General features: G+C 35.3%; 1 protein-coding gene across 11 annotated transcripts in view; it reads left to right on the top strand.

The window, feature by feature from the left end:
* LINGO2 (leucine rich repeat and Ig domain containing 2) overlaps positions 1-23570 on the top strand; it is a 1109656-nt gene that overhangs the window by 726856 nt on the left and 359230 nt on the right. For all 11 annotated transcript variants that reach the window (XM_054689320.1, XM_054689315.1, XM_054689312.1 and 8 more), the window contains one exon: positions 14145-14177. The gene's annotated coding sequence lies outside the window, so the exon portion shown is untranslated. The remainder of the gene's footprint in view (positions 1-14144; positions 14178-23570) is intronic.

The raw sequence follows: 23570 nt of genomic DNA, 5'->3' as shown, positions 1-23570 counted from the left end.
CACTGTAACATATTCACTACAATATGCTAATTATGTGCATTAGAATTATGCAAATATCTTGAATATATAAACAGAAAAAACACTAAAGATGTACAGATTGAATGATGATATGACCTTATTATCTCACAGGGTAGCATTCTAATTATTTGCTCAAAAATCTCCCAGAAATTTACAGCTTTTGATTTCTTCTCTGTACAACAGAATGATTAGATTAGAAGTACAAAATAAATGGCCTCAGTTGTCCATACATGACCAACTTTCTTCATACTAAATATCCCCATAGACACAGTTAGGTGGAATGTGGGCATATAGTAACTATTTCCCTTTAAAGCCACAGTTATAGTCTAGGAATAAGGAGGATTTTATGAATAGTTGATCTTCAAAAATATGTTATCGTTTATTCTTCTTGATGGTGCCCATTCCTACATAAGTATGGTTTTGTATCTTCGATATACATGTACACTCCAACCCAAATTGCGAACCACACATTTGGATTCACACAAAAAATATTCTTAATTCCCTGGGTAATAGCTGTATTCCCTGAATTCTGCTACCTGCATGTGTAACCACAAGCAATTCCAAATTATATATTAACATTAACAATCTCAAACTCACCAACTAATGGGATCTGGAAATACTGTTGTTGCTCATGGCATACGGATACCTACAGACTCACATCTTTCCCTTATTTCTATTATGTTACATACAAGTCTCAGAGGAACACCATCCCATTTACCCACTATTACATCAGGAATCCTGCTCTGAATGACATCATTTCTACAAACCAATATTGAACTTCCTTGAATACTGACTCAAATCACGATGGGGTATGTGGTGTTCCTTTATGCCCTATACACTGGAAGTCCCTAACACTGAGAAAGAAACACACTCTCAAAGAGACCTGTAGTCATTCAAGTCTTTGAATCCCATTCTTTTATTTTTTACACCTCTTTTATTTTTTTTATTTTTTTTATTTTATATATATATATTTTTAGTATATCATTTTTGTTAAGGAAACAGTGATTAACAATACTGTATATGATTTAGGTGTATTAGTTCACTCCTCTTCAGGTAGATGTGACCATGCCATGACTACCACAAAAGCACTCACAATCCTTCACCATAGTACATTAGACCCTCAGCTTCATTTGCCCTCACCCCCTACCCTCTTTTTCTTGTGGTCTCAATTCTGTAGTCATATTTCTAGACAGTGTTTGGGTTAGTTTTGCCTAGTCTTGTTTTGCTTCTTTATATTCCACATATAAATGAAATGATTTGGTATTTGTCTCTCTCCTTCTGATTTATTCCATTGTATTCCATTATGTTGTCACAAATGGAAAGATTTTATCTTTTGGGGTAACTCTAGTATTCTATATGTGTGTATACCACATCTTTTCCACTCATCTTTCCTTTAGCATTTAGGTTTCTTCCATATCTTGGCTATTGTAAATAGTGCTGCAGTGAACATAGGCATGCATACATTCCTTTGGATTAGTGGTATTTTTGTTGTTGTTTTGTTTTGCATTCTTCCCTAGATACCAGGAATAGGATTGCTGTATCATATGGTAGATCTATTTTTAATGTTTTGAGAAATAAACATACTGTTTTCCATAGAAGCTGACCAGTCTGCATCCCCAATAACAGCGCACAGGGTTCCTTTTTCCCCCACACCTGTGGTAATATAGTTGTTTCTGATCTTTTTGATATGTATCTTCTCATGGGAGTGAGATCATATCTCATGGTATTGATTTGCATTTCCCTAGTGATAAGTGATGTGACATTTTTCATGTATCTGTTGGCCATCTGTATGTCTTCTTTAGAGAATGCCTGTTTAGCTTTTAAACCCATTTTTTGACTGGATTATTTGTTTTCTTGCTGTTGAGTTATGTGAATTCTTTGTAGATCTTAGATATTAGCCTCCATTGGATATATAATATATACAGATATTTTCTTCCACTTAATGAGATATCTTCTTGTTTTAATGACAGCTTCTCTTGTTAATTTGATATTTGTTTATTATTTATTTTTTCCCCTTGCCATTGTAGTTGATTCCCCAAAGACATCTATAAAGCCAATACCATGGAGTGTTTTGCTTCTTCTGTGTTTTCTTCTATGTATTTTATGGATTCAGACACTGTATCTAAGTCTTTAAGCCATTCTGAGTTAACTTTTGTGTATTTTTGTGTATGTTGTGAGCTAGTGGTCTTTCTTTCACATGTGGCCATCCAGTTTTCCCAACACCATTTCTTTAATAGACTCTGTTTTCTCCATTGTATACTCTTGGCTCCTTTATCAGAGACTAACTATGAAAGTGTGGGTTTATTTCAGAGCTCTCAGTTCTATTCCTCTTGTCTGTGTTTTATTCTAATACCATGATGTTTAGATTATTATAGCCTTGTAATATAGTTCAATGTCTGGAAGTGTAGATACTGACATTCTTTTTTTTGTCAAGAATGCTTTGGTTATTTAGGACCTTTAGTAATTGCACATAAATTTCAATATTTTTTATCCTATTTCTTTGAAGGATGTTGTGGACTTTTTGATAGGGATTACATTGAATTTGCATGTTGCTTTGGATAAGATAACCTTTTTAATAATGTTAATTCTTCTAATCCATGAGCAAGGAATATCTTTACCTTTTTCTATCTTCTATTTATTTTTAAAAGTTGTATTTATATATGCACAGAAGAACTGGGGTGCATGCCAGAGGTATGGGGGGACAGGATTCACCAGAGACAGACTGGGGAGCAGAACAGGTAGATTTGCTGAAATGCAGTGCTAAGGGGAGCTGCGGGTGACACAGGAGAGGTCTGTGGCACAACATGTGGGTTAGCTCCCTGGCCAGGAATTGAACTCAGGCCATGGCAGTGACTGTGTGATAGTGCTAAAACTTAACCCCTGTGCCACCAGAGAGGCCCTCTTCTATTTCTCTTACTAATGTCTTATACTTTTTGTTATACAAATCTTTCAATTTCTTTGTTAAGCAATTCCTAAGTATTTAATTCTTTTTTAAAATGATTGTAAATGAGATTGTTTTCTTGATTTCTTTCTATTCTAGTTAATTGGTTGCATAAGGCAAAGTAACAAATCTTTGTATATTTATATTGTATCCTGTCTCTTATTGTAGTGATTTATACTCTGATACCAAAAGCATACAAGGATATCATAAAAAAGAAAACTGCAGACTTGCATCCCTAATGAACTTAAATGCAAAAATCCTCAATAAAACTTCAGCAAAATTAATTCAAGAGTACATTAAAAGGAATCCACATCATGACCATGTGAAATTTATTCCAAGTATGCAAGAATGGTTCAGTATCTGTAAATCAATCAATATAATTCACCATATTAATTAAAAGAAAGATTAAGTTCCTATGATTATATCAGTATATGCAGAGAAGCCATTTGACAAGATATGATGTTCATTTTTGACAAAACCTTTCAACAAATGAGATAAAAGTAACATGCCTCAACATAGGAAACGCCATATGTGCCATACCCATGTTTATCATCATACTCAGTGATGAAAAACTAAAAATGTTACCTCTAAGATCAAGTTCATGACAAGGATGCTTGCATAATCACTACTATTTAAAATAATATTAGAATTACTAGCTGGGGCAATTAGGCAAGAGAAAGATATAAAAGGAATCCAAATTAGAAAAGAAATAAAGCTATCATTATTTGCAGAAGACATGTAAAAAAATCCTAGAGACTCCTGATCCCTATTTTTCCTCAGTTGCCATGGTTCAAACATGTTTTGATCATATTAAATATATATTCATTATTCTCTTTTCTCATACTAGCCTTACTATCACATGTCGATACTTTAAACCGATACTACATCTATTCTATCTTTCACCTTTTATCCATTCTATATATTACTATAAAACTGATATTCCCAGATTTTTACTTGGTTTATATTATCCCATTAAATGTATCACTTCTTATTGTCTGAAATAACCAGAAAAATAATAAATCTAACAGATTATCCTTCACGAAGAGGTGTTTTTAGTCTGTCCAGACATGTCTTCTCTGTACTTTCTTGCTTATGCCCTGCATGTTTATCCTACTTGACTGGTATTAATTCTCAGATCACTCACCTTGACTCTTCTCTATATGTAAAGGAACCCCATCCCCTACTTCTCCAACCATTTCCATTTACCAGTTTTCAAGGTCTTTCCTTCTTTAAGCTTACACATTTTTTAAAGATTTATTTATTTATGCATACAAGAACTAGAGTACAGGCCAGAGGTATGGGTGGTGAGAGGATTCACCAGAGACAGAGCGGGGAGCAGAAGGCGAGTCAGGAGAGGTCTGCTGCACCATGTGTGTCACCTCCTTGGCTGGGGATCAAACTTGTGCTACAGTGGCTACAGATAGCTTCACAGTGCTGCATTGTAACCCCTTTCACCACCAGGAGACCCCAGGTTTACAATTTTAAAGAATCTTGCAGATGAAAACAAATGTTGAAGTCATTGAGTCCAATAGTTTGTTTCACGATTTGCTCTCCTATAAAATACCCTTTTAGCTGTCACTTAGTTTGTATCTACTGACAGGGAATTTGGCATGTAGGCTAAGGTCTAGACTGAGTTTTATCTATATATTGCCAGTGTCTGTCAATTTTAGGAACATTGTACATGTTTGGAAAACATTTTCTAAATGAATAAATGGATGTCTTTCTCTTAATGTCAGAGATGTCAGAGTCACCAAACTTTTTCTATAAGTGATTATATAGCAAATATATTTTTTTTTACTTTGTCAGTTGTATTGTCTCTGTTATAATTACTATTGTAATAATATAGTAGAAAGCAAATACAAACAATGTGTAAATAAAGAATATAAAGAGTATGGCTAGATTTGGTAGACTAGTTTGCTGACTTCTGGCTTGTAGCAATGCAAAGCATCTTGCAAGTTTTTAAGGATTTTTCCTCGTGTTGTTTCATATATCTCAAGCTAAAATGTTATGATGTTTATTTCAGGTGTTTCAAAGCAAGTTGTATGCTTCCTCTGATGATGTTTAATTTCTTCAGTAATTCCACATATTATTTTGACTTTTCTCACTAATTTAGCCTTTCTCCCAGACTGTTTTCCATTTGTTTGTGGTTCTCATGAAATCTGGTATCCAAAGCAAAAAGCAGTGCTACATATTGATATGACAACTGAAAAGTAAAACATCATTTCCTACCTTCTTCCATATACTGCAGGTATAATGATACTAAAGCCTAAGATAGCATTAGGGTGTGGGGGCAGATATCATCACAGTTTCTGTTGCTTCATAAGTCATATTCCAACTCTCCACTCTTATCTAAATCATTCTATATTAAGAAGTGTTTTGAAGGACTCCTTGGTGGCAGAGGTGGTTGTTCACAGCACTGTGAAGCTGTCCGCAGCATCTGCAATGAGGTTCAAACCCGGTGGGCTGGGGAGATACCCACATGGCGAGGCAGACCTCTCCTGTCACCCGCTGCTCCCCTCAGCAGTGTATTTCAGTAACTCGGCCTGTTCTGTTCCCCACTCTGTCTCTGGTGAATCCTCTCACCCCTCCTAACTCTGGCCTGCACCCCAGTTCTTGTAAGCATAAATAAATCTAAAAAAAAAGAAGTGTTTTGAGGGAGCAAAGATGGGAGAAAATGTACATTATCTAACATTTTAGTATATTTAATTTTAATTTTATTTTAAACTACTGAATGATATTAAGTATTAGGTTTAAAACATTTAGATAAAATGATCCTCATCAAATGTATCATGTTAATTCACCACCCATTTAGTTGTGATCTTTGTTCCATCCAGTTCTTTTATTTTATCTACTCAAGCATGCACTCATTCATTCTAAGATATCTGAGTCCTTACCTATGTCGGTTATTTTACCCAATATTGGAAAACCAGTAATGCATATAACAGACGCATCCCTCTCGTGTGGAATTTATAATTCGCCATGTTACCAGACCACAAAGGCACCATGTTGCTCTCGAACAATCAACACAAATTCCACATTTCCTTCTGTGTTATCTCTAAGATCTCGCTCACTTCTCCAAATGTAGAATCATTGCATTTAATTTTCCATATGTTCCCTGACATTTGGGTTTAAAATTTGTTTCTAATCCTTTTCATTTAAGACTTGTTTTTCCAAATATTCCTATTACTCTCTTTCAGAGACACTGGCTTACATTCCTTCATAAGCTGTCCTTCCTCAAGTTGCATCCTCTTACTGTCTGAACTTCCCTCTTGAGACTTGACTTGTAACTCAACTTGTCAAGTTGCAAGTAAAATGTTGCCCTGAAATAGAAAGCCAGTTGAAACCAGAATATAGTCTGAAAACTGCCTCCTGTCTCTTCATCCACGTTTTCACCATGCCACTCTGCTTTCCAAGAATGGTAGAAAAGCATGGTTTTCAAATTAGTTAACATAGGCTACATTTTCCAGCCCCATCAATAGGACCTCACCAAGCATCAAGCAAATATGCCTTCACTTTCTTGGAGATGGCACCTCAGAAATTGCCATAAACTGCCTTTTCATCTCAAAGACATTTTTCTAGATATATGTTAACACCAGCTTCTTCAAAATTAGCCCTACAGATTATATCATCCCAAACTCTCTTTGTTATTTAACTTAAAATTAAGGAAATTTAGGACCTCCCTGGTGGCAAAAGGGGTTAGTACACAGCCAATGAAGCTATCCGCAGCCTCTGCAGCACGAGTTCGATCCTGGCCAGGGAGCTACCTACATGGTGCCAAGATCTCTCCTGGATCACCTGCTGTTCCCTTTAGCAGTGTATTTCAGTCAATCTGCCTGTTCTGTTCCTGTCTCTGTGAATCCTCTCACCCCCCACACCTGTGGCCTGTACCCCAGTTCCTGTAACCATAAATAAATATTTTTTTAAAAAAATAAGGAAATTTATAGTCTTTTAAAAATATATCAAAATAAAAGTCTTCTGTATTTTTCTATTCTCAAAAACTCTATTCTGGAGAACCCATCATATTACCAAAACACAAACCAAAACAAACAAACAAACAAACAAACAAAAAAAAAAAAAACAAGCTGCCCTTATATTGTCCTCATCTATTTGTTGGTTTGCTTTTTGGTATATACTGTCATTATGTAAGTATAACATGTCACTATCTGTACTAATAGTCACTCAAAAATGATTCTTTCTGGATTCCAAGAATATTACCCACTAGAAACTGGGGAGCCGTTTGCTGATGCCATATGTACTGACACTGCAAGTGAAGGTAACTTCCTTACAAGTAAGCCATGTACATCTTTGTATCTTCCATGACCCCAATTATAATGATAGATGTACTGAAGTAAATCTATGTTGATATCTTTCTGCATTTTACAGATTTACCTATCAGTAATTCTGCTTAAATAGTGACTGACCCCAGAATAAATTTTTTTTAAAGATTTATTTATTTATTTATACAAGCACAGGATAGTCAGAAGCACAGGAGGGTGAGGAGAACTCACCAGAAACAGAGTGGGGAACAGAACAGGCAGACAGACAAAGTACACTGCTGAGGGGAGTAGCGGGCACGGCAGGAAAGGTCTGTGCACCATGTGGGACCCTCGCCAGTGGCCGGGGAACAAACCGGCGCTGCAGAGGCTGCGGGCAGCTTCTCAGCCCAGCACTCAACCACTGCGACACCATGGGAGGCCCCCCAGAATACAAATTTAAAAAGCCTGACTATACATACTTCTACAGTCTGATCAATCAGACTCACCAGTGGTCTAATAAGGGTGTTTCTAGAGATCTGGATGAGTTGTCAACTTACAGTTCCCTGAATAGAATATACAATGCAAAACCTACTGCTCCTTGGTAGAAAGTTCCATCCCTTGACTTCATGCTTGGAGTGTTTTGTATATTCCTTGTTTTGTTTTATGGACTGAAATCTCACATGGGAAATACCATAAAGTTCCATAACTAATCTTTCAAATGTCTGTAACTGAGACATCTTGAGTTTTTTTCCCCTAGAAAATGGTATGATTAAAATATCATTTTATTTTTTTGAAAACAGTTAACATAACTAGCAATTTGGTCAAAATGACCTTGAAATTAGTCTTGAAATATATTTTAATAGTATATTGTTGTATACTTGTGTGTGTATAGCTCTACACACACACTCTACACACACCTGTGTGTGTATATATATATATATATATAGATATTTATATGCACACACACACACATATATATATATATATATATGCACACACATGTAAGTTACCTATTCCAGTTACTACAAGTTGAACTCTTGCATATTGCTCTGATGTGAATTTCCAAAAAAAATCTCCCCACCCCCAAAAATGGTATAAATAATATTTTGTCCACTAACTGGACAAGTAAAAGATAAAACTAAAGCCAGTAGACTTTTCCTTGGTGTGTAACAGCTATTTTCTGCCACATGGAGGCCAGGTTAAATATGTTTCTTGGAATTTTCCTGTATCAATTTCCTGATAGACTAATTTTATCTAATACCTTGTGTTATTATCTTCAGCCTCTAATGCAATAGAGTAGTGTGATGATATGACTAAACCAATGATGCCACATATATTTAAGTGGAAGAGTACAATGATTTGTTACAGAATTAAGAGTTGATAAGTGTACTAAAGGAATTGCTGCTACAGTGGAAAAAGATAAAATAATTTCCAGACAAAAGACTGAAGAGAGATGATGACCACTGAGTTGTACTGTTCACTGGTTGTAAAATCCAAATAGCATTCTCTCAAAACTGTAAAGAATTAGGTAACTTCTGTGTTAAGATTTTAAAGGGTACCTGAAGTAATATTTTACTGGACTATAAATTGTTCTGATTATATTTCATGCATGAGAAAATCTTTATATTTATGGCGGGAAATGTAAGCCCTTTTACCATAACTAATCTTTTAAGTTTTCTGAAACTGAGAAATCTTGTATTCCACCCCCAAAAATGGCATGATTCAAGCATCATTTTTTCTTTGAAAATAGTTAATATAATTAGGGATTTTGGTCAAACTAACCTTGAAATTGGTCTTGAAATATATTTTTTAGGATGTATATTAATATGTAGGTATATATTTAATGCATTATTAAAAGTCTATACATGTATAAATATGTATATATATGTATCTATATCTACTAATTTTTCTCAGTACGGATTTTAAAATATATAAGTACATTCATTAGGTTAGTTTTCCAATGACAATATAATTGTAGAAATTGTGTAACACTGAAGAATGCTTTCTGACTTAACAGAACATGCTTAAACATTATTGATTTTGTTTACCTCCTAGACAAAAATATTTGAAAATTAGATTAAAATGAATGTTATGAGAGGCAGGAAGATATAATGAATAGGTATGTGTTTTATAACCTGTCATTTCTGTATTCAGCTCTCAGTTCCATGTCTTATGAGTTTTGAAATTTTGCCTTAGGTCAGCTTTCCCGAGGACCTGGAAGAAGGTTTGTTTTTTTTTTAAGATGTATTCATTTATGCTTACAAGAGCTGGGGTACAGGCCAGAGATGCAGGACATGAGAGGATTCACCAAAGACAGAGTGGGGAACAGAACAGGTAGATTGACCGAAGTACACTGCTGAGGGAAGCAGCAGTGGGCGAGACAGGAGAGGTCTGCTGAGCCATGTGGATTGCTCCCTGGCCATCCTGGGATTGAACTTGTGCCGCAGAGTCTGAGTATTGCTTCATAGTGTGGTGCTTAACCCCTTGCACCACCCGGGAGGTCCTGAGATGGAGGTTTTTATGCATAAAGTTTGTTGACATGAGTGCTTATGATCAGTGTCACTATAGTTGTCCCAAGTGGAGAAAAGGAAACTTAGCCTTTCTACCTCCTTATCTATCAGTTATTTAGTGTGAGTTGCCTATGGGAGGGTGAATAATTTTGGGTATGGTATCCCCATTTGATGGAAGGAGGAATTTTTCCAGAGAAGGAGTCTGTTGTGAGCCATTTGTAGCCAATACTTCAGACAGCTAGAGGAGTAAGTGCCTTCTCGGGAAGGGGAATCTGGATGTTGCCCCATAGCAGCTATTCTGTCTGTTCATTGTGACACTTGGTTCTTTTAGCTTCATATAATAATTTTAATCTATCTGGACATAGCTCTTCAAAGAGGCTAGTGTGTCAACTTTCTTGACAAAATCACAAAGAGGAAGATTATTGGAACTATAGTTCCACCAAGGCAGCTAGTGTCAGTGCCACAACTAATTACTATTTTTTTTTTGTCTTCTAGACTACCCATTCTAGAACCCACTCATCCTTCATCATTACCTGTTTGATACATGTGGTTTACATTAAGAGGTGCAGAGGAGTGTGAACCCCTCCTCATCATTTCCTTCTTAGGTCATGGCTACAGAACTGGTCCATACAGTTACTATAAAAAATACATGATAAAATACTAAGACATAACCTATGAACCTCTTGGATAACAGAAATTCTTCACTTCCCTAATTTTACATCAGCCCTACCTCTTAATGATCACTTATCCTTGCCTGTCTGGGACTCCTCTCTTTGCTGCCAGTCTCCTGGCACAGATGTTCCAAAATAATTGGGTATAAGATAGGTCTTAAAGTTTCATGAGATCCCTAATGTATCCCCTCATGGAAGAATACTCCCTTTGAAAATCAGAATCTCTAGATCCAGGAGGAAAGAGGACGCACAAATTCCCCACTTTGGTCACTAGGAGTGATGCTAATTTTAGCCACGCCTACTTTCTCTTGATTCTTAGGCCTTTATATTCTGTTGTGATGCAGTATACCAAAGAATGGTCACTGATTTGGAGTGTTTGCCACATCCTTTAGCTAGCACCCTAACCTGGCAGGTTATCATCTGCCATGCAACAAGCAAGTTAGTGCTTTAGCCGCACTTCCAGAAGGTTGTTCCATAGGTCTTCAGGTCAACAACTCTGGGTCATGCAGAATATATTAGAATAAGTGATTTTTTTCATTATGTGCTCACTGTTGAAGTCCAAAGTATTTTCCTTGGCCTGCACTGATATTATGTACTATCATATACTGATGTATCAAGCATTCTGTAGGTCCTCCAATCATGGTGTTGAACAAGAGCCTATAAGCAAGTAAGCAAGCCCTTATGTAGAATTTGTTTCAAAGCTAATCCAAATGAATCATTGTTCTTTCTAAGGAGGAAAGGGGTCAATGCCACAGTCAGCTTTTCCACAAGTGGCTGCCTCGTCTCCCTAAGGGAGACTTGAGGCTCAGCATAGTCCCTGTTGCTATCAGTTTGGATAGCTCATTAACCTTCCCATGTGTGGGAAGACAGAAATAGATATGCATTTTTATGTGCCTGTGTGGCCTACGTGTAACAGATGGATTCTACTGCAACAACGATGGGAAGTTATTCAAAGGCTTAAAAAATGGAGTAGGAGAATTGAACTTCTTGGGCAGGGTATTAAAAATATTATGATGCTGAAAGAGGACCAAAAACAGACCCTGGATATATGCACACTGCACAAGATGGTAACCCAGTGGCTAGAATGTAGTCTACTAAAAATTCTATTTTAGTTTTTGCCTTTTTTATTTGCTTTTAATTTTTGAATTTCTTTTAAATCTTAACCTCTAATTGATAAAGACCAGCCAATTTACCAAGTTAAGAGAACAAAAGTCCACTTGGAAAAATTAGGAAAATAAATTACTACTACTACAGTAGCTCATTTTCCTCATTTATAAAATTGAAGTAAAAATGCCTATCTTCTAGTGTTATAGGATTTAAAAAGATGTTGATATAGTAATTTTATGGAGTAGGTACTCACTCATAGCTTCTTTTTTTTTTTCACTCATAGCTTCTTAATAGTAAAAATATATGAAATAATCACTGCTGAGCTAAGTGGAAAAGAATAGAACTTGCATTTTTGCTTGGGGAACTGGTTGTAGCCATCTGGCAAAGTAAGGCAGGCAGATGAGGTGTGATCGTCAAGACCCACTTCCCAGACTGCTTAGGGACTCACCGAATAAGATTTTTCAGTGACTGACAATGGATTTGTTTGTTTTTGTTTCTGATGCTTTCTTTTTGAAATAGGACAGTTTTGTGTTTACTTTTGGGTATTCTTGATTCTGTCTTTTTGCACCTTAAAAAAGTTTTGCTTATCAAAAGGGAAATAATACATGCATAATGTAAAAACTTAGCACTCAGTAGTAATTTATTATAGGAGAAATTTTCCCTCTGATTTATTACTAAAGTATTTGGTATCTTTAAGTATTTGGTATCAACTTTAAGTATTTGGTATTTATCCCTGTATATATTTCTCTATATAATATCAAATATTTTATTTACATAAAATGTATATATCTTAAAAAAACAGGATCATATTATGTATACTGATTCACAACTTCCTATTTTAACTTAACAGTATTTCATGGGCATTTTTCTAATTTTTCTAGGACACAGAGGGTAAACAACATGGTTTTAAATAACTTTGGTCTCCTATTGTATTTTATTGTACCATAAAGTACTTGTTGTGTATTTGATTCTTCTGTAGGTTTTCACTAATATTTAAAACAATGCTATAATAAATGTTTTAATACTTTGAGCATACATTCTAGAAGTAGAACTGTTGGGTCAGAAAGCATGAAAACTATTACTATTAATGAATTATTCTAAATTGCCTTCCAAAAAAGATGGCATCAATTGCACCCTGAGCAGAATTTGTATTCCAGTCTCAGGAATAAATGTAGGAAGTTCATTCTCGGAGTAAGGGTCACAATCAAGTATTTGTCTGCCAAAGAGCAGGCCCCACTACAAAGGAACTGAGAAACTCTGCTTGGGAAGAGATTATGGTCAAATCAACACACCAAATGTACAGTGGTACCAGCAAATAAAAAGAAGTCTTAGATGATTAGCTTATAAATAAATTTTCAAGTCTGACAGAACTGGGTTTAACTTTTAGTATTAACCAGCTTTGTGCTGTAAAGTAATTACTCAGTATTTCTGAGCCTTACAATATGCAAGTAGTGGGACCTCCCTGGTGACACAGGTAAGGTTAGTCTCAGCACTATCAAGCTATCACCAGCCACTGCAATAGGAGTTCCATCCCCAGCCAGGGAGCTAACCCACATGGCACAGCAGACCTCTCCTGCCTTGCCCACTGCTCCCCTCAGCAGTGTATTTCAGTAGATCCACCTGTTCTGCTCCCCACTCTATCTCTGGTGAATCCTCTCACCCCTGCCCACACCTCTGGCCTGCACCCCAGTTCTTGTATGCATATATAAATAAAAGTAAATATTTAGAAGAAAAAAAATGCAATGCCAGTAGTAATGTTTAACTTACATCATGGGGTTGGTGTTCCATTTAAATGAGAAACATATAATTTGTGGAGAGACGTATATAATACATATGTATGTCATATCATGCCAGCCTAATGGTGTCATGCCTGCCATATAGCAAATATTAGTTGATTATTGTGCCTTTGTAGAATATGTATCTGAGATCCCAACAGGATGTTTTATTTCAGTGTTTTTCTCTCACCTCCTCATTCCTCAAAGAGAACAATGACTAGAAAACATTGGTTGGGTAAATACTGCATTATCATAATTACAATTTCCTTGAGAAAAGTGGCTTGCAGTTTGAATATTCAGCATCATAATTACAATTTCCATAAGGAATGTAGAACAGTTATTATAAACAACACAATAATCACTTGGTCCATAAGGGAGAACAGATTATTGGGGGAACGAGGAGGGAGAAGAAGCAAAAGCCTTTGTTCTAATCAGCATTCATGAGTAGAAATACAGAACCTGATACTAAGTCGCAATAGCATCTTAAATTGTTCTTGTCTAAATTTATCAAAAATCTCATGATGATGACAAATTTCCATTGGTTGATTAAGTGTTGCCTATATAGTTCTTCTTATATGTAATTTAGGTTTATCATTCTAACTAAACGCCCTCTTGTATTTGTCATTTGTAATTGCTATAGCCTTGAGAAATTTTAAAAAAGAACACTATCACAAAGCACAGAAAACACTATGTGAAGGGTTAGACCAAAATTTATCAGAGTATTTTTCCACAGTGAAGCATGTCTCCTTTGTCAAGGGAAAATGGGTAAAAGATTTTTTTAAGTGCTTTTTTACTACTTTACCAACTTACTTGATTTTCAGTTAATTTTCCTTTCATTGTTTAATCTATCTTTTTTTTTTTTTTAGGTGAGATGAGGAACACAGAATGCAGATTTCAAGGTTGGTACTTTTTATATTTTTAAGTCACTAGTATGAAACAGTATGAACGAAGCAGAGAAACATATATCCTTAACTGCTCAAAAATAGCAATTAGAGTCACTAATTTTAATTTTCCTCACTTGTGGACATAAAAATATAAAATATATTGTATCAAAATGCAATACAGAAATCAAATATAATATCTGATTCAATCCTTGGAAATATTGTAAAGTTGGAAATATTCAATATTTTTCTACCCATCCATCATCCTTCCGTACATATATCCAGACATCCATTTTTCATTTCCTTTATCCATTCATCATTCCATCTACCTACCGCCATTCATGTTTCTTTTTTTCAAAGATTTATTTATTCATGCATACAAGAACTGGGGTACAGGCCAGATGTGCAGGCGGTGAGAGGATTCACCAGAGACAGAGTGGGGAACAGAACAGGCAGACTGACTGAAATATACTGCTGAGGGGAACAGCAGGTGAGTCAGGAGAGGTCTGCTGCACCATGTATCCCTTCTTGGCCAGGGATCAAACTCATGATGCAGTGGCTGAGGATAGCTCTATAGTGCTGCATCTTAACCCCTTAAACCCCCAGAAGGCCCCCATTCATATTTCTTTTAGTGAATATATCTTACGTGCATTTTGTGTACAAGGTCCTGTCTCTTGATTCTCCTCTAATCATACTTTTTTTCCACCGACCTTCATTGTATTCCCAATCACATATCTTTTCTGACAGTTCTTGCTATCCAACAATAAACTTTCAGCTATCATCACAGGTTTTCAATTTAACTTCCCAGACATGATAAATAAGCAGTGTTTCTACAACGTTGCTCAGCTAATATGTGTTGAGATATGTCTGCTCCCAAGTAATTGGGACAAAGAGGAACTAACCTCAGCAATAATAAGAAAACAACTCCTCTTTATATAATAATGAACTATGTAATGCCTTTCCTTGTTGTGATATATATTATTATATATAACTACTATCAGGCATATTATATCAATTTAAATACAATAATTATAGTTGCCCATTCTCAAAATCCTAGTATATTGGTATGCTTTCCCCTTACCTTTCAGAAAATATAAGACTTCCAAGATCAAGTATATTACTGCTCTAAATTTTAAAACAAGCCAAGCATTCCAGACATACATGAAATGGCAATTGCTAAGAATGGCAGAGTTAGATTGAATCAAATTTCATGGGAGGCAGAGGCTGAAATTATTCTTCTGAGCAAGGATGGTAAATGTAAATTAATAGTAGAGTGCTCCTCATACTAATATAAGATAAATAAATATTTTCTTAATATGTGGGGGGCTGTTTCATTATTTTATTTAACGATCATTAGTATACTTACTTCAAGAATGTCTTTTCTGTTACCATACTACATTTGATTTCCCCTGTTGCATTTTTTTTTAAAGTAAAGTCTTGAGTTTCTCAATATAAAATACTGTGCTGGAAGTGTTTTCAGAAAAATAACTGTCATAATTGGAGATCCCAGTTTCTATCTGCCAATCTAATTTCATTTAACTAATCTAATATAAAATAATCTAAATCATCTCAGCCATCAATCTATTTACCTACACTTGCTGGGAGGCAGTGAGTAGTGGTTGAAAAGCTAAAATCAGATTGCCTGATTATAAATCTTCTTTCCCCATCTACTATTTGTATATTGGGCAAATTTATTAACATTTTAATCCTCAATTTACTCAGATATAAATGATAAACATAAGAGTATTTCCACAAAAAAAATTGTTGGAGAATAAATGAAATTATATATTTACATTTATTATCTTACTATGGAATGGAATGGAATGATGCATTTATTTTTATTCTCTTACTTATTCTCTTACTGTTACTGTGAGGCATTTATATTGGTGGCCAGCAATATCTTTTTTTCTCTGAAATCATGATCTTTGATGTTTACCTATAAATGATGTATTCATTGAAAGGGAAGATTGTGTTCCATGTGAAAATATAGATAACCAATGTAGACATTTTGTTGTAGTCAACTGCCCCTACTTTTTTCTTAATATAAGATATCTGTAAATATCACCAAAGTGAAAGCCATAAACAATTTGAGTGATTATTGAGCAAAAGAGAAGGGAATCAGTAGTAGCAAGGAGGGAAATCAATGGAAGGAGGGGTTTGGTGCCAACTTTCAAATTGTGCTCAGATAGAAAATATCATGGTCTGTTCCTTCATGTATAGAAATTCCCTTTATTCATGATGATATGAGAAATAACAGATAGAGTTAGAGGAGGCTATAGATAGGTGGGGAGATGGAAACTTCATGAAGGATTGGAAGTCATTCTTCCATGACATTTAAAGGAGATCTACAGGGCAGAAAAGAAAATAGAGGGATGGAAATAGAGCCCTCTGGATGAAATATGTAAAGTTCTTATGTATTGTTCTTATGATAGAGGAGGAAGCTAGTGCTCCCTCAGCAGAGACTGGCCAGTCACCTCAGAGCAGTCACCAATATGCAAAGCCCATCCAGCAACAACCTCTGGGTGCTAGGACCATGGAGAGACCAAAGAACATAAATCTGAGAGAAAAGATCCCACTTTATTCAACCTTCTTGAGTAAGGTCATCAATGTTCCATAGTCCACCAGATTGATTACATGAGGAAGGGAAATTCATACACAAGCCCCTGGACTAGATTCATCTTGAAACATGTTGTGGTAAGATTATAAATAAGACAAACAAATTTTCTATAAGGGAAAGAACTCTCACTGATTCAATGGAGAAAAGGACAATCTAAATCAGTATAACAGAAATTGCCAGGGTATCATAATCCATATAAAGCAAGATAGAAACCCAAAACATTCTTAATCTGACCTCTAAAATAGCAAGATCCAAAACTAAATTTATGTATAAACATACTTGGATGAAACAATATTGTGTCTCTGCAGTGACAAGATTCTCATTTATAAGGGTCGGGAACGCCATTGGCTTGAAATGGAATTTTGTTCTTCACACTGAATTCCACAGATAATCATAAAACTTAATTACATTTAATCCTGTGAAAGTACAGCAGTTAAAAAGAAATTAAAAGAAAATATAATTATTATGATTCCAGACATCCCTCCAGGAAATACCTAAATATTTGATTGAAGGGACCCAGTTTTAAATCAGCCTTTGATACCCACTCTACCCCACAATAGCCCAAGGGCACTCTGCCACTCAGAAACACTCTACATCCATGTTTCTGATAGCTTGATTACATATAGTAAGTGTATACTCATGCCCTTCTCATAAAAGGGAACAACAGTAACAGATTTTTAAATCAAAGTATCCTCACAACTATAGTTCATTTTAGTCTTTTTTTCCTTCCAATAATGAAATACAGGCCCACAGAAGTTAAGCAAGGCTTAATTCATGTAGTTCAACAGTGACATTTCATAATTGCCTGTGCAAACTTGTTGGTAAAGAGAATAGAAAGGTTGTTATTTGGGGATGGATACTATTTCTGAAATACTGCATCCGTACCATCCAGTTGCTTGAAATTTTCATTTATCACTTCAATTGCTAAGCACTTCTCAAACTGTCTTATTTCCTCAATATTATGAGTTACATAAGGGTAAAGCTCATGACTAGTGTTTCTTTTTTGCTTTTAGCATATGGATAAGATTCTAGGTAAATGTCATGGAGTATGTATTTTGATTCTAAACCTTGCCAAGTACTCTGAACTACCTCTCTTCCAGCTTGTTGACTTCCACTGGCATTGTATGTAGAAGACCCAGAAAAAAAAAGAAAATCAAAAGAAAGTGACCAGAAAGTAAACAAAAAATATATCATTTGTTTTTATTTTGGAATTATTTTCCCTTTTCTTTCTTCCCTTCCTTTTTGCCAACTCTGCTACTGGATTGCAGAAATAATAAATACATAAAAAATAAATTTATTGAAATATTATGTACTTGTATAAGGATATATTGAGGAATGTTAGTTGGGGGGAGTGGTCAAAAAGAAATATTTAAACTATTTAGCTGGGATTACTTGGGTTTAAGGATATGCAGGCTACACAATTAGAGATACTGGTGAGCTTAGAGAGTGCCTTTTGAAAAAATGAATATATATTTGGGCAGAAAGCAAAGAGGGTCCAGAGGCTAAACATTAGAATGAATGGACTCAATTTCTTAAACACAGAAGAAAGGTTACAAATAAAAAAACTCATTTCCTTTTCATTACAGATTCTAAATCTAATTTCCTTTTGTCCTTTCTGTGTATTTGAAAACAGGATGTAGCTCCTATTTCCATGTCAGGGCAGTGCAGTATTTTCACATTGAAAGCTTTGTGTTAGATTTGAGCACCACAAATTTCAAAGGCTATAAATAACATATTTTGCCCTAGTTCTATATAGAGTGTCATTCAAAGAGCACAGATTAGACAATTGTTAATTAAGGAGAAATTCCAATATGCAGTTGACTCGAAATTATGTAAAGTGCTCAAATGTGTAACTCACAGCAATCCCTTTCACAAATCCCTACACTCCCTCCATCCAATTCTTCACAGTGCACAATGTTTCAGATCTTTTCACCTGTCAAAACATCAAGCTACTCTTAAGTCCTAGTTCCTGCAGGGCTTTTTTCAAAAATATATTTGTCAGTCTGTGTTTCTGTCTCTCTCTGTCTCTCTGTCTCTGTCTCTGTCTCTGTCTCTGTCTCTCTCTCTCTCTCTCTCTCTCTCTCTCTCTCTCTCTCTCTCTCTGTGTGTATGTGTGTATATGTGTATGTATATAGCATTTTCTACTTAGTCACTGGACCCTTTTCTCTGTGCTCACATCTATCTCTCTGTGTTTAGCCTGGCATATTCTGCAGGTTTTCCAATAAGGGAGATTAAAAGCTGAAGCAGATTTTGGAAATGCTAAGTGTACTGAAATGTTTGTAAATCTTATCCCACACATATATATATTCTGTAAACAGAAGTGAAGACAGTGATAGATTCAAAATTATGCCAGTAGAAGAGTTAGTGGATAGAGCAATGGATTCACTTCTAGTTAAACAGGTGATAAAACCAATAATTATTATGGCATCACTTGGCTTTTCTTTTAACTGTGAAGTTGTACTACCTTAATGGCAATATTCAAAGCTGTTTTTAATATAAACGATTTTATAACTTACTTTAGCTTTGAATCTGCCTTGTCCTTTGCCAAGAGAAAATCATGACCCCTTTTATTGTGGTTTTTGTTATTTTGTTTGCTTACTTGTTGGAATTTTATTTTGATTTCCTTAAAGGAGCTAATTCATGTGAATGATCCCAGCTTAATGCTTGACACAAAGCAGTGAATCCTCCACATTCATTGTCATTTTCCTATTGAAGAAGCTGATAAATGTGTGCCATTTTCAAATATCTGAAGTAGTCTCATGTGGAAGAGAGATGTGATTTAGCCGAAGTTTCCACGTGATAATATAAGAAGCCAGAAGGCTCAAGTAAACATACCCAGCTCTATATAGGAAAAATGTTATTGTAAAACATGGCTGTCCCAAGGCATAGGTAACTTGTGAATTCTAAAACAGTAGAGTCCTTTGCACGTAGAGTAAGTATCATGTAACTGGTGAAATAGAGAGGAAAGACTAGCACTCAGACATGAACCAAAGTCCTTTTTTTCTACAGACTGGGTGATGCTATGTTCTGTTTCTACTCCAGACCACTAAGTAGACTGTGGTTATTAGCATGGTAGCTGCAGAAATTGCAAGAGAAAGAGGTTTTGACTGCTTTGAGCAATAAGAAAAAAGTATTGTAGAATTCCAGCCATCTGAGCCAAATCAACCCCAAATTATGAAAAAATTCAAAGACCCCCTGAACAATGAGGGCAAAGCCCTAACATCTGATTTGAGAGCAGTGCAGCTCTCCTGGAAAGGACTAGCTCAGATTTCACTTTTTCTCTGGAGTCCATGTTTTCCGAGTCACAAGCAAATCCTCTGCCTATATCCTCTGCCTGGAAACACCTTCCCTTTCTCTCTCTCTGGAAAAGTCTTACACTGAAATATTTCAAGTAAAAAGAGAAGTCAAGAAACCAAAAAGTCCTATGACACATGAGAACTTTGCACCTTCTACCTCTTGTCTTTATTCTTTAACTATGAGAGGTAAAATTTAACTCCTAAAGTGGAGAAATCCTAGCTAAAGCCACTCTTCACTTCCAATTAGTCTGATCTTCTTCCTCCTGTCCAACCCTAGATTTTTTTTCTGGGTCATTTCAATTGCCCTCCTTCTCATCTGCTACTTCAGCATTCAACCCTCATCCTACCCTGCGGAAGCCTCTTTTTAGGACAGGCATGTGACCCCTGCATTTTGTATCATAGTTTGCTACAAATTTCCCTTCTAGTAATGGCATTTCTTCTTTTACTATAGAGCCTGTATGCAGATAAGACTGTCTCTGCAGCCCAGATCTAACTCTTAGCTTTTAGTTGTATCTCTATTGGTCATTCAATACTTAGGCATTAATTCCAGTTAATTAATTCCAATTAGCTTTTCACATTCTGAGTCAAGGGACATTTTCAAAACCCTGTCCTGATTTTTTCCTACCATTATCTCTTTGTTCCAGCCACACTAAACTTCTCACATTCCCTCTACTGAGAATGGACTTCCTCTTTATCTCCTCTCTAGCACACATGACTAGATGAATTCAAATATCTTCCTCTTCTGTGAAACTTTCTCATTTCCCTATTTAGACTGAGACAGGGATCCCTCTTTTTCCAAGACATTTGGCTAATACTTCTATCATAACACTTAACACATTGTGTTATAATTTATGTCTTTGTGCTTTTATCCTGCTTACTTGTTTTCTCAAATAAAAGCATCCTAATCTTTTTGATATGCATAGTACCTAGTATAGTGTGTGATTCATAGCACAAGCCCTTAACTGTTATTTGAATGAATAAAATAAATAAGTAAATGAATGAGAATATATACTATAGCTTGTGTCTTTTTAAACAACTGATCTAAAGGATTAGTCGTTAAGCAGAGAAAGCTTCAGTAGGCAACTTGCACATCTGGACAATTGTAATGCAAAATATTTACTTAGGAGGCAAAGAGATAGTCTCTTTTCCTGTGGAAATATAAAAGAATTTTTGTTTCAAGGAAAATTACATTGGAAAAAAAAAAAAGAACTGTCTACAATGCAAGAGACTAAGTTTATATCTTCAGGGACATTCTCTTGTCTGTTTATATTACGAGAGTGAACAAGATTTAAACCATGCAGCCAGTGTGATGATGTTGCCAGACAGCTAATAAAGACGAAGATTAGAGAGTTGTATAAAATGGCAGGTGTCTCAGCAGATTCCACATCTTAGATATTAAACACAGAACAAAGGGATGTTGTTTTTTGAGGACCACCAAAAGTGCCTCATGTCAGCCTCAGCGGCATGATGCCATTTTGACCATGGTGTTCATCATACCTTATATACCCGCTAGAAAACAACATAGAGAAAAAAGTAAAGCAAACAGCAGTAGATGATACTCATAATAGAGACAGCATCTGAAACTAAACCAAACTCTTGCAAAAAAGAATGAGGAACTATTTCTATTCAATCACTTACAACACATCCTTTGCTCTCACAGAATAGACTATAATTTCTAATCACGTAAAGTATCTCAGAATCATTTTCAGAAGGAGTCTACATTCTACAGGTTCCATTATCTCAGTCTCTCAGGAAGTTTAGAATTATTACTATTTTAAGATGGGAGAGAAGTGTGCTACTTTTCTTGGTGACTCATGTAAACATCAGGGGCACAGCCATCTTTACCTAAAGAGAAAATACAGAAAATACTTAACATATGTCTACCTATGAAAATAATTGCAACAAATGTTTGGGCTTCTTTACTATGGAGGCAACTTCAAAATCATCTTCTATTTGGAGAAAAAGGCAATGCTGGGAATATAATGTGAATATAATGTGAAAAGAGCAGCACAAAGCAAAGAGACAGGCATAGTATAAAAGGGTCTGAGTTTGTAAAGAAAGAAAGAGAGATATTTCTTAGTATTAAATGCTAAGAATTGTGCTAACTGCTTTGCAGCTAATAGATCATTGCATACCTTGGTCTAATGTGAATAAAGCAAAGTTAACAATATATCAGTGTGTACAGTATAAAGCATATAGTATGTAAACTAATCTTACAGACAAGGCATTAATATCTGTAGAAGAATTTGCCAGTTTATGCTAAAGAAACTCAAACAGTACATCATTTAATGTTGGACTTACTTTTCGGTTTAAGACCTTGGAGACAAATCCAGGAATCCAAATTCTTTATGCGGGAGGAAGCTAAGCTAGCAAATGGGTATAAATCCCTCCTTGCCTTCCATATATAAAACACTGCCTTATATATTTCAGCCACATGCTAATTATCATATAATAAAACATTTACACATGTTTATCTACATAAATCCACACAAAAATAAATTTCAACCTCAAGGGCATCGAAGAAAATGAATATCAGATCATGAAGGCAACCTAGGGATTTACTAATGTTCACTTTGCTTGAAATAAGTGATTTTTTTCAAGTGAACGTGTCCTTAGACTTTTGTCTAACTAATGCTAATGAACCCACAAATTGGTGGAAATGAGTAATTTATTAACTGTCAGAGAACAAATAATATCAAAGTCCTGGTGTTCTAGTAGTAACTGGTGCTACTGAGTTTTTTCAACTATTTCTGAAAACAAAAAACAAAAAACCCAGACCTCTATTAGTATAGCTATTACCTGAATGCTTGTTGTCTGGAGCCAAATATAAATTAGAGACATGTCCTGGGTTGATTCAAATCAAATTACATCCTAGCAGAAGGACTGTCCATCTTCCCTTCCAGGTGAATTGTTGTCTGGTTTTTCTCACATGCTGTATCTTTTCTCCATTTTCTCACCCTTGCTTAAGTTCTTTCCAAAGGACTATTCCTTATATGTCATGGTTAGTTCACCTGTTATTTATCTGAAAATCAGCAGATATAGGCACTGAAGATGAGCTCTCTGGGGTCAAATCCCAGTTTTTCCATGTATTGTATATGTCTTTAAATGAGTTGCTTAAAATCTTTAAAATTGAATTTTAAAGATTAAAAATCTTTAATTTTTAATTAAATTAAAAAATTTAAAATGGGGAATAAAATGGGGAACACATCTTAAGTTTCATAAGTAGTTAATGAGAGTCATCTTTTTATCATGCTTGGTGTGCAGTAGATAGTAGATAATCAACTGGCACTGTTACTATATTTATATAATTATTGCTGGGATAGGACAAGAGTTGTAAAAGTGTTTTCTAGACTGATAGACTTCTGCATTTTGAATGCTATGTAAAAGCAATTCCCTTGAGTAATGACTTAGAAAATGATAATGGAGCAAATAACTATTCTTTTGCTCATATTTCCAGAGAATTAGAACTTGATTAATGGTGTCAAAATAAAAAAAAAA

The sequence above is a fragment of the Talpa occidentalis genome, unplaced genomic scaffold, assembly GCF_014898055.3.
Source record: "Talpa occidentalis isolate TD23 unplaced genomic scaffold, MPIMG_talOcc4v2.1 talOcc4.7, whole genome shotgun sequence".
Classification (NCBI taxonomy): Eukaryota; Metazoa; Chordata; class Mammalia; order Eulipotyphla; family Talpidae; genus Talpa; species Talpa occidentalis.
The sequence above is the reverse complement of the archived record's forward strand: the minus strand, read 5'-3'. Positions and strand labels throughout refer to the sequence as shown.